The sequence below is a fragment of the Apium graveolens genome, chromosome 5 (genome assembly GCF_009905375.1).
Source record: "Apium graveolens cultivar Ventura chromosome 5, ASM990537v1, whole genome shotgun sequence".
NCBI classification, from domain to species: domain Eukaryota; kingdom Viridiplantae; phylum Streptophyta; class Magnoliopsida; order Apiales; family Apiaceae; genus Apium; species Apium graveolens.
Genome location: NC_133651.1, coordinates 23,775,187 through 23,786,217, shown reverse-complemented (window position 1 = coordinate 23,786,217; position 11,031 = coordinate 23,775,187). Strand labels below are relative to the sequence as shown.

Sequence of the window (11,031 nt, the reverse complement as noted above, 5' to 3'; positions counted from 1 at the left end):
TCATACGTTAAATACAATACCCACTATTATATATTTCCTCCATATAAAGAATCTGTTTGTCCAATTCCAGAAACAAAACACCTCCTTCAACAGCTGAAGATAAGCATAAACTCATACATTTACACATACATAATTCAATGGAGCTAGGAAACAATTACAAGAACTCATATGGAACATCATGGGCAGATCAGTGGGATCCGTTGCCGGAATATTCCGACAAATCGTCGTCGAAGAAGAGTAGTACAAGTGCAATGGCTTCCAAAGGATTGGAGAAGACAAAGACAGCAGCTTCTACTGGAGCCAAGAAAGTCAAGGGTGGGCTTACATGGATCAAGGACAAATATCACAAAACCACACATAAGCAGCATAACTAATACCCTACAAACCTTTCACCCTGAACAACATAAATGATCATGCAAATATAGAATTTTCTATTTCTTTCTAAGATCTTCATTTTGTTTAGTTGTGTATAATTCTTTTGTTTCATTACTTTTATTTGTTGTACACGTGTTTCTTGCCTTTGTAAGTATACTCGGAAGAATTTACTACTCAGATCTTGTGTGTCTTTATTATTTGGCTCAAAATTGTTGACAAATTTGTGATATTTTTTGGAATGACAAATTACAAAAAATCAATATTAAACAGCTTATGCAAATATTTATTTTTTAATTACAGAAGCAAAATTTTATCTAATAATTTACACTTAATCAAACTCTGGGTAGGCCCAGTTCTAAAATGCCCCATGTGACCATAAAATTGTTTACCCTTGTAATACGTCTCTGACTTAAAAAATATTCTTCTCGCATTTTTCTAGAAAAATCATCAATCAAGTCTTCAAAATTAGAATTTGCAAGCATATTCTTTTATATTAGTATCATAACTAACACATTTAACCGTTCTTGTGATATAATAAAATGGAAATACGAGTTAATCAATTTTAACTTGGAAAAATTTCATTCTCCAGAAACCACTGTAACCAGAATGATTAACAATATTCTGTAATCAATTCTCGTAGTAGGATAGCATTTTTTCGTGCTTTTCAAATGGTTCAACATATCAATCACCTTTTTCACTTCTAGGAGTAAGCATTCTTTTAAAATTCATAACTAAAGAAACATGATATTTCTATCAATATCAGTAAAAAATCATTCTTTAAAAATTCTTAAAGAGTCATACAAGAAGCCATCAAACTATCGTCACTTAAGCACTTTAACTTTGTCAAGTTAAATAGAAACCCAAAGTATGCTCATATATTTGAAATTGTTCAAATCTGGACCTATCGGGATGCCTTCCAAATTAATGTTACGCCAATATGTTATCATAGGTATGCTACTCATGGCCTACTACTAGTGTTTCTAGTGTTAGCTTAGGCAAAAATGTGATGTTACATTAGTTAGAAAGTGTTCAAGTTTGCAACATGAATAAATGTTACTATAGAGTATTAAAAAGATAAATATAAGTAGCAATTCATTCTATAATTATTCTCATTACCTCTCGTGGTAAACCGATCCCACAGAGAAAAGAATTGTTTATTTTTTATGATTAAATAATAATTTGACAAGAATTTGATGTGATGTACAAATTTGATAAATAATATACATAATGATATACAAATTTCATACATAATAAGATTAAAAAAATGATAATAAGAATTTTGAAAGTATTAAATTATAAAATAATTTATTTTCTCAAATTTAAATAATTATATATTTAAAAAATAGACATAGTCCAAATTTCCCCATAATTCCATAATTTTTAATATAAGCTTTGATATTTAAGTTTTTAAATAAAAAATATTAATATATAAATTTATAAAATTATAAGAAAAAGAGTATATATCAAATTATAAATATATGAATTTATAAGAATAATAAAATATTTAAAAATGTAAATTTATAAATAAATTAAGTGTAAATTTTTATTGGGCCTAATTTATCAAAAATTTTAAATCAAGCGCCCATTTTTTTGGGTAAAAGGCGCTCAATTGAGTCCGATTGGAAACCCTATCCCTCTCAGTTCTATCACACATCCCCTCTCTCTCTCTATCTCCCTCTTATCCCTCTTATATTCTCTTATTTTGTTTTGAAAATACACTGCACGTTATTTACACTTTTAGTAATGCTTGTATATGTTTTTACTGGTTCTCCTCAAGTATGTGTAAATGTTTGAATTCGATTGTGTGGTATTCCAAACCACAGAAGCATCAACTCGAAGCTTCATCAAATTAAAGCCCTTGGATTAATAGTGTATGTATGTGTATATATTGTTTTATTATTTGTTATTGTTCATTTGTGGTTGTTTTCTGAGTCATGGCTAGAAGTTTGTGTTTTGTGGTTGTGTTATTTACATGTTTTAGTTTAATTATTGTATAGACACCAAATGTTGATACTGACTACAATTTTAGGATAAAATTGATTACAATTTACGGAAGAACTTACATTAGTAGCAGGTATATTTGAATCTGCAAATGTATCTAAGTTGTTCATGGTAGAGTGTGGTTGAGTTCGCTTGTGTTACTGAGCTGAAGCTATATCACTAATCATGTATCAGTATGAGAATTCACTTGTTCTTACTCATAAATTAATTATAAATGGTATTAAAAATTAAATTGAACCGAGTAATTGTGACTTCAGCCTATGATATGTCTACACTCAAATATGTATGTTTGATGTTTGTTTGTGTGCTTAGATTAGTATTAAGTATGTTTACTTTCTTATTTTCTTAACCAAAAAACTACTATTGTTTGTTTATGTTTGATTTAGGGGACAAGTGGAGTCGTTACTGCAATCATGTTGCTTGATATGCACTTGACTTCGAAGATGCTCATAATTGGACTACCGTGTCCTATTTTCTTACTAGTAAGTTCACTTCCAATTTGTTTAATCTATATGAATGAATAAACGACTGAGAAATTTATAGTTTTCATGTTTTTGTTGTATCTTGATCATTACTTATGAAAAGCCTTATTTCAGCTGTCATTTTTGTTAACAAGCTGCAAAAGGAAAATATAGAAGGGGTAAATATATGAATAAGTTAGTTGCGGAAATATTATTTCCCTATATGATTATTCTATGTTCCATTTTGTGTGATAGTTCTATTATCAATTTTGTTATGTATTTTTTTAAATTGAAACTTTTTACCGAGCACTTCAATTAGGTGGGATAAATAAGCTAGGACTAAGTTAAGTTTTTCTAAGTGTGTCATCTGTTCTGTGCTCTACAGTTTTCAAGTGATGTTTGTTAAAATTTTATTTAAAGCTTATATTTACGTTTGATAAAATTTACTCAGTTTAACTCGAAAACTGAATACATATCAACATGAGTTGTAGGTAAGCCTTGTTGCCAAACAGTTGATTCATTCTCTTTTGAAAAGAGACTCTGATAATCGCTTGAGATCGGATAGTGGTCCAAATGAAATCAAAGAACATGCCTTTTTCTGTGGAATAAAATGGCCTCTTATACATTGCATGGTAAAACTCTTTAAATAGTAATTGAAGAGTATTAAAAAAGCAAAATTTTACAAAATTTAATTGTGTCTAATTTCCTGAGAAAATTCACACTACTATGGGATACCGTTAAACTGTTTCTGAAAATAAAAACTTCACTAATTAAAGTAAAAAATATATTAATCATTTCCATTGAATCATGTTTGTGCAGAGCCCACAATCCTTAGAAGTGCCTCTTGAATTAAATGGAAGAAAATCAGTTTACACGGATATAGAGCAAGAAGATGGAGTCTTTGTTGATTCCGTGGATGTATTTTAGAGGTTTGCCTTGTTTATTTCTAACTCAGACTCAATATTGTTTAGGGGTATCCGCGTTGTCAGTATCGTGGCTAAGATATATATAGTCACCATATTATCTATAGAATTGTATTTGTAATAATGAAAAAGTAAATATCAAGAAATACATTTGTCAGAGTTCTGAAGTACTGCAATCTACTAATATTGGTTATTGGGAAATCTTTATAACCAGCTGTATACAAGAATGCATATGCTCCATGCACTGTATAAGTTACTTAACTATGAAACTAGAGATGCACTTGATATATTCTGTGCGGTTTACTAATTCATGGAGATGGAAAACTGTTTTGTTTATTTTATGCTGGCCTAAACCTTTGTTCTTCTCAATTTTTTATGCTGCATTAATTTTGTGAAGTTGTGGCCAGACCAGGCCGGGGTTGACTCTCACCCCAGCCATGGCTGACCTCAAAAACAGTTAAAATTTTTGGTTTTTAATCCTCACAAAATTATTAAAAAAAATGAAGGGGGAAATTTATTAGACCTAGTTAAAATATTAATACTAGTTCCGCACTAACTTGCAATCCAGGTTTCGCCACTATTGTGTAGGAATAAAAGTTATTTGATCAAGTACGAAAAGATGCAGTAATATGTTTGAGTATTAATCTTATGGTTCTGCTATTAGCTTTAGTTACGGCATCTGATTGTCGGAAGTTATTTATTTGAATGTTTAGATTTCATACATCTTTATATATTGTTGGAATGCATAATTACAGGGTCATTTGCCTTAGTTGTAAATACTAATTAGTCCTTGATCCTGCTAATACCTAAACTTTAAGTTTATAATATTATGCTAATGTAATGTAAAGAACGTGAATTAGTTTGTTTAGTTAAGAATATTTTGGTTGTCGTTTTATACCTGTGATGTTTGGATGTCCTAATGTTATCTACTGTTTGGTTTATATATTTCATATTTGGATTATGTTGAAATATATATGTTTGCGGTAAAGAAATGGTATACTTTTAAATAGTAGTTTTTCATTTTGTTTCTTATAAAATGTTATAGTAGCTTATTAAAGTGTTACAATAGCTTGTTAAAACCAAGGCACATATGTTACAATAGCTACTAAAGTGTTACCCTAGGTACATAATTGATACCGGTAAAAAGTGGGACCCACATGCCACATCACCACTATGGGCCCACATGCCACGTTAGTATAGAGGCTGCAAGCCACGTCAACATTGTGGGCCCCACAAACGCCATGTCAGCATGCCGTGTCACCACATTGTGGGGCCCACTTTGGTTTCCACTTTTTTAAAATTTTTGTGCCCCTGTAAGGTAACATATATTTAGGTTACAAGAGGTATGTTTTATGTTACCTTAGGGGTTTAGGGTAACATAAACATACATGTTACTGTAGGGGATCATATGTTACTTAGGTACCCTAAGATATCAGTGAAAAAACTAACATAAATTTTATGTTATCTTAGGCTATTTTTGGCCTTTGGTAACAATTTAGGGGCCCTATTATAACATTGTTTTGTTACAGAAGGCTGTTTTGGTGTAGTATGGATTGAAGTGATGTATCGACATGCAAGCATGTGAAGTAATTCACTTTAAAAGATTATTCTGCTGATAAAATTACATCTTGTTCGTCACATTCATCAAACTGTTTTTTATTTTTTTTCGGCACGTTTCTCACGAAAATTAGGTTCAATCCCCATCTCAGTTACAATTTTTTATCTTCATTCATACCTGTTTTAAACCATGCTCCCTGCACTTTTAAAAAATTAAAAATAAGAAATCGGCCCTTTAATTTGGAAATAGCAACTCCAATGTTCATATCTTTAGATTGTAAGAACTTGCTGACAAAATTGATCGAAAAAAAGATATCATGCCAAATAATCATACTAAATAAAAACTCAAAAGTTAGGATCCCTTTCTTTACGAATAAGTCCTGAGCTTTGCTACGTGTCTTAGGATTATCCATTATCTCATCTAAGTGAATTAGAACATCTTTTATTTTCAGAATTTGGTACCTAATTGCATCTACACTCTCAATGTGACATTCTTAACAAGTGCCAGATAATGATTATGCAAAGTGCCTGCCAATATCATCACAAGGATAATCATCATCTTGTTTGTTTTCTCTTATTGATCCTTTCTCTACCACAAAATCTTGAAATTTACTCTCACACTTATCCCAAACCATTGGATCATTAATGTTTATAGGTCCATAAGTCGTATTTTCACCGTTAATTTCAACATGAGACACATTTCCATCATTTGTATTTTCTTTCCCAACTTCAATAGGTGTCATAATTATAACATCTTTTGCATTTTTCACCCTCAATTTTAATAAAAGCCATACTTGCATCATCTTCATTTGCTTTTTTCCCTTCAATATAATTCTCTACAATTTGTACCGATTTTACAAACCTATGGAGTTCATCGCCTTTTACATACATTTTCAAAAAGTTCTCTATTTACTTCTTTTTGTTCCTATTTTGAGCTCAAGATGCCTGTCTTTTTTTGGAAGCATAACTTTTATTTTAATCAAATAAATAAATGAGAATCAGGCCCATAACCAATAATCATAAGTAATCAGACAAATAAACAAATAATATGCATGCAAACTGCAGTCACTAGTTTAACCAGACAAAAAAACTTATGAATTATATAATTTAAATATTTAAGTATCAATACAGAGAAAAGAAGAACAAACCTGGTGTGACTTGAGACTTTAGTGATGGAAGGATCTAATATTTTCTCTAGGATTTTAAGTGTATTATGTATATTAACCTATTACAACATAATTATTTTTTAAGGATGGGTTTATATTCTTCTCTTTTGGTTGCAATTACTTTATATCTCTTTAAACTTCTAATAAAAAAAATTATCTCGTACTTTTTCTCTAAACTATTTTTTTAAATCAACAAATTTTCTTTTTAAAACTACTCTTTAATTTTTTTTAAAAAAATTGCCCCCGAATGGTGGATGCCCCATCCAATGGCTTATATTGTTTGCACTCACGGCCAACCCTGACCAACCCATAAATGTGTGAATACAATATGCGATTAATACATATAATCAAACAAATGTGTGCGTGAGTAAACGAAATCAAACGGAGGAAGAAAATATATAAACAGAAGAGAGATCCTCGAGTCCAGTTGAAACTGTCTCCTTAAAACTATTTCGCCTCTCACCGTATGTGCGAGTCGATAGCCTCCCAGGATAAAACGAGGTAGCGGCGGCGTTACGGATAACGAGCACATTCAGCGAGCTTGAACGGGTACGAAACTATCACCGAGAGAGAGAGAGTTTTGTATTTAAAGGCGAATATGTTTTTGGTGTGTCTAACCCTAACGCCTTAGAGGTGTTTATATAGGTGTAGATAGACTTGTGCGCTACTCTTTTCCATTATTAAATATCATTAATCATGGAATCGGTGTAATACTTGCAAGCTACTCTATTCCATAAATAATTTGAAACAGAATCAGATTAAATATATCAAGACATACACCATATCAATTAATCTGAAACAAAATCAAATTAATTTATGCCATAATATTTGAGCCAAATTCTAATGGAAAATAATAATTTCCATTATTAAGAGAATATCATCATATCTCACACATCTTTTAGTAATAATACTCAAAAATATGACTTACCAATATGGGACTTATACCCATATTTTCCAACAATCCCCCATATGGGTGAGATTGGTGATCTTAGTAGCACACACCAGACAGACAGACAGGGAGTTTGACTTGGTGATAGTTTCTTCGATCAGATATAGCATACGATAGGTAGAGAATGCTCCTTGAACCTTCGCTCGAGTAAGCATACCGACTTTACTGGTAGACAGTAGACGTGCTTGTCCTTGAACTGTTCGACCGTTTGTGTAAACCATGTTATACTTATCACTATATCGTTTCTGACTCGTTCAGCTCTCATGAGTATGTCCATTTTGGCCATGGAACATCGTCCTGGTTCTGCAGAAGTTTCTAAAGAATTGTGCCTCGCAATTCTCCTTTGAAGCGGCCCCACTTCTTTCCCACATAGGTGATCTTTATCTTATAGAGTAACCCGCGTTTACTCAACTGAATTCCATGCGTTCACTCCTGAGCTCCATGTATTCATCAAAGATTATTAAAAGCTCAAAGCTTAACCTCGAACCTTACGGGTCTCACTGTTTCTTCATCATAGGAACAGGCCAGGGGTTACCCCCACAGTGATTTGGTCATCATGATTTAGTTGTCCCATTGAACCAAGTTCTTAGGATCTCCAGTCAGCAATGGTTGAGTGTCCACCATGATGCCGTTAAGCAATAGGCTTAAGGCCCATCCCTCTCGATGATTTCTCAACCACTTCTCTTGATAACCCTTTGGTTCGTGGATCCGCGATATTATCTTTTGACGGTATATAGTCAACAGTGATAATTCCGGTTGAGATCAATTGTCTAATGGAACCGTGTCATCGTCGTATATGACGAGACTTTCCATTATACATCGTGCTCTGTGCTCTGCCAATAGCGGATTGACTATCACAGTGAATCCCTATTGCAGTTACAGGCTTTGGCCATCTTGGAATATCCTCCAGAAACTGACGTAGATATTCAGCCTCTTCGGCGCATTTATCTAGTGCCACAAACTCAGCTTCCATCGTGGAATGAGTTATCACCGTTTGTTTTGAGGATTTCCATGATATTGCCGCTCCAGCTAATGTAAACACATAGCCACTCGTAGACTTAAGTGCTTTCTTGCTAGATATCCAATTTGCGTCAGTATATCCTTCTAATACTGCTGGGTATCTGCCATAGTGCAGTCCATAGTCTCGAGTTCCCCTCAAGTACCTTAGTACCCTTATGATCGATTTCCAGTGATCAGCTCCCGGATTACTCGTAAACCTACTCAACTTGCTAATTGAGTATGCAATGTCTGGTCTTGTACAACTCATGAGGTACATCAGACTACCAAGTATCCTCGAGTATTCCAATTGGGAAACAGCTACACCTTTGTTCTTGGATAGGTGCAAAGTCATATCCACAGGTGTCCTAGCTTTCTCAAAGTCATCCTTAAGAAACTTCTCAAGGATCTTGTCAACATAATGTGGTTGACTTAATGCGAGACCCTCTGATGTTCTAGAAATTTGAATTCCCAGAATTACATTTGCTAGTCCCATGTCTTTCATGTCGAATCTTGATTTCAACATGTCCTTGGTAGATTTGATCACTTTATCATTGCTTCCGGCAATAAGTAGATCATCTACATATAGCGTCATCATGACATAGCCATTGTCATTCTCCTTGACATAGCTGTTCGCGTTATCCTTGTAATAGGCACAACTATCACATTCATTGATTTTGAAGCCATTGGCCAGCACGACCTTATCAAATTTTTTCATGCCATTTCATAGGCGCTTGTTTCAAACCATACAATGATTTCACCAATCTACAAACTTTCCTTTCTTGTCCTGGGACAACAAACCCTTCGGGTTGTTCCATATAGATTTCCTCATCTATGTCCCCATTTAGGAAGGATGTTTTCACATCCATTTGATGTACAGTTAGATTACGCATTGCAGCAATAGCAAACATCATCCTTATGGACGTTATTCTTGTTACAGGAGAATATGTATCAAAGTAATCAAGGCCTTTTTGTTGCTTGTATCCTTTAATTACAAGTCTGGCCTTATACTTATCAATAGTGCCATCAGTTTTCAACTTCTTCTTGAAAACCCACTTGCTACCTAATGGTTTGCAACCAGTTGGCAAGTCCACTAATTCCCAAGTATGATTTTGCATAATTGAATCAACTTCATTCTTGATGGCCTCTTTCCACATAGGTCCATCAGGTGAGGTAACCGCCTCCTTATAGGTTTTTGGGTCACCTTCTTCGAGTAAATAGGTCATAAAATCAGACCCATAGGATTTATCCGTTCGTTGTCTTTTGCTCCTTCTCACTACCCCCACATTTTCTTCTTCACTTTCGTCACTCTCATTATCGTCATCTACAGACTCATGAGATCGTTTAGACGTCGTAGGTTGTTGGTTTCCTGGATTACAGGGAAACATCGTCTCAAAGAATGAGGCATTCCTTGATTCCATAATGGTATTCTTTTGAATATCAGGAATCTTGGATTCATGAACAAGAAACCGATATGCAGTACTATGTGGAGGATATCCGATGAAAATACAATCCACAGTCTTAGGACCTATCTTCACCTTCTTCGGTGTAGGGATCAGTACCTTTGCAAGGCACCCCCACACTTTCAGGTGTTGGTAACTTGATTTCTTTTTCTTCCACATTTCATAAGGACTTACATCCTTATTCTTGCGCACCATAATATTTAAAATATTATTTGCGCTTAGGATGGCTTCTCCCCACATCGATTGTGAAAGCCCAGAGCTTAACAACATCGCATTCATCATTTCTTTTAGAGTGCGATTCTTCCTTTCAGCCACACCATTTGAATGAGGGGAGTATGGTGCAGTGACCTCATGGATTATACCATGTTGTGAACAGAATTCTCCAAATGGTTCAACATATTCACCTCCACGATCACTTCGTATCGCTTTGATTTTCTCAGTCTGTTGTGTCTCAACTTCTTCCTTATAGATTTTAAATTTATCTATAGCTTCGTCTTTGCTTTTCAACAAATATACGTAGCAGTATTTTGTACAATCATCAATGAATGTAATAAAATACTTGTTTCTCCTCTTGTTGGAGCGAATTTTAAATCACATATGTCGCTATGTATTAGGTCTAGCACTTTGGTGTTCCTTTCCACACGTTTAAATGATGATCTCGTTAATTTTGCCTCAACACAAGTCTCACACTTATGTTTTGAATCGATAGTAAGTTTAGGTATGTATTCTTTTGCACTTAAACGTCGTAAAGTGTCATAATTTACATGTCCTAATCTAGCATGCCATAAATTAGGAGACTCAAGCAAGTAAGCAGAAGAATTCTTCATTTCATTATCGTCCTTAACGGACATTACATTGAGCTTAAAAAGCCCATCGGTTAAATAACCCTTGCCTACAAACATACCACTCTTAGACAAAATTCCCTCTTACTAACTGCTAACATCGTGATCCATTATCTTCTCTTGACATCTCCTTATCTTTCTCTTAACAACTTCGACTGAAAGGTCATACTATCCATCCTTGCTCCTTTTGGATTATAACTTCAGACTTCCAATTCTAACTTTTAAAATTCCATAAATAATTCTTCTGGTGCGGTCTCTATGTTCATTCTCTCTTTTTTTTTTGCTTATCGCCTGCCTC

General features: G+C 33.8%; 1 long non-coding RNA gene across 2 annotated transcripts; it reads left to right on the top strand.

The window, feature by feature from the left end:
- Nucleotides 1-1,993: 1,993 nt before the first annotated feature.
- On the top strand, nucleotides 1,994-3,954 carry LOC141661364 (uncharacterized). 2 transcript variants are annotated; one of them, XR_012549918.1, is made up of 3 exons: nucleotides 1,994-2,250; nucleotides 2,763-2,858; nucleotides 3,657-3,954. It is a non-coding gene; the product is annotated as an uncharacterized LOC141661364 (long non-coding RNA). The 2 variants fall into 2 exon arrangements; XR_012549917.1 differs by having other exon boundaries at nucleotides 1,995-2,246.
- The last annotated feature ends 7,077 nt before the right edge of the window (nucleotides 3,955-11,031 follow it).